General features: G+C 45.3%; 1 protein-coding gene across 1 annotated transcript in view; it reads left to right on the forward strand.

Annotated features, from left to right (window-relative positions):
• ACOT13 (acyl-CoA thioesterase 13) overlaps positions 1-1,721 on the forward strand; it is a 34,611-nt gene that overhangs the window by 209 nt on the left and 32,681 nt on the right. The gene's annotated exons all lie outside the window — the stretch shown is intronic.

A 1,721-nucleotide genomic window follows, 5' to 3' on the forward strand; every position in this document is an offset into this window, starting at 1 on the left:
TGAGCTTTGAATAACTATCTCTTGTTAGGTTGTGTTCTAGTACGCCTGTAAATTATTATAGTAATAATGATTATTACTTTAATGGAGCTCCTAAATATGCTGGGTGGAACGCGTAAGTTCTCTATCTAAACATAGGTAAGTATGGTTATGACTCGTGGAGACAGAATTCCTCAGTTCCAAGGCTGGGAGGGACTTTGGAGTTTGATCCTTCAACCAACAAACGTCTGCATTGCTCCAGAGAAGAGTAAGAGAAACCTCTGCATTTAAAGCACATTACAGTCTAATTCTCTAGGCTCTAGAGGATTAAAAGATAAATCATTGCAATAAGGTACAAAAACCAAGTACTTGATAGAGTGGTGAACGAAGGGAGAAGTTGTTCCTCTGTAGTGGTTTGGGAAATTTCTCAAAGGCACGCAATTCCTGAAGAAGTAAGTTAGCCCTTGGAGGGAGACTGAGTGCTTTTCTGAGACCAGCACTCACAAAGCCCGAAGGTGTTTGTTTGTTTTGTTTTTTTAAGATGAGGTTTCGCTCTTGTTGCCTAGGCTGGAGTGCAATGGCGCAGTCTCGGCTCACTGCAACCTCCACCTCTCTGGTTCAAACGATTCTCCTGCCTCACTCAGCCTCCCGAGTGGCTGGGATTACAGGCATGCGCCACCATGCCCAGCTAATATTGTACTTTTAGTAGAGACAGGGTTTCTCCATGTTGGTCAGGCTGCTCTCGAACTCCCGACCTCAGGTGAAATGCCTGCCTCTGCCTCCCAAAGTGCTGGGATTACTGGTGTGAGCCGCCACGCCAGGCCTTGAAGGTGTTTTTTGTTGTTGTTGTTGTTTTGAGATGGAGTCTTGCTCTGTTGCCCAGGCGGGAGTGCAGTGACACGATCTCGGCTCACTGCACCCTCCACCTCCCGGGTTCAAGTGATTCTCATGCCTCAGCCTTCCAAGTAGCTGGGATGATTACAGGCATGCACCACCAAGCCTGGCTAATTCTGTATTTTTATTAGAGACAGGGTTTCATCATGTTGGTCAGGTTGGTCTCAAACTGCTGACCTCAGGTGATCCACCTGCCTTGGCCTCCAGAAGTGCTGGGATTACAGGCATGAGCCACCATGCCCCGCCAAAAGCAGGGATTTTTTGAAAATGCAAGGACACTGCTGTGTTTGGGGTGTGGAGCAGCAGCTCAAGGGCCCTAATACCCCATTGAAGTCTCCTATTGGCCACTTGGTACTCATCTCATGTAAATGAAGTGGTGACCCACAGTTGGCTGTGAAAAGCAACCAATCAGAGGCTAAAGTGAAGTTACAAAGTTGCACTTTTATGCAAACAAAAGACGTGGTGTGCAATCAGAGGCTGAAGTGAAGTTACATAGTTACACTTTTATGGGAAGATCTGATTGGTTGCAGAAAGAGTAATTTTTTTTTAAGAGATAACTTACTTCTTAGCGTAATTTTGCTTTTTGCAACCAATCAGAGGTACTTTCAATTTCCCATCTGCCACACAGAAAAGGTGGGAGTTTGGAAAGGGAGAAGCCTCTGGTTCTTTTGTTACTTGGTGTGGAAAGTTAGGGTTTTACTTTCAATTTAGTTCTAGGAAGTCGGCGTGAAACAGCCCTAGGTTCCCTGCCTCCAGATCCTATTCTCCTGCCTCGCTTGTAAGAAAATCATGTTCCATAAGAAGCATTTATAACTAAACCTTGTGAACCCCAAAAATTTGAGACAGGTCTC

Source organism: Pongo pygmaeus, chromosome 5, assembly GCF_028885625.2.
Source record: "Pongo pygmaeus isolate AG05252 chromosome 5, NHGRI_mPonPyg2-v2.0_pri, whole genome shotgun sequence".
Classification (NCBI taxonomy): domain Eukaryota; kingdom Metazoa; phylum Chordata; class Mammalia; order Primates; family Hominidae; genus Pongo; species Pongo pygmaeus.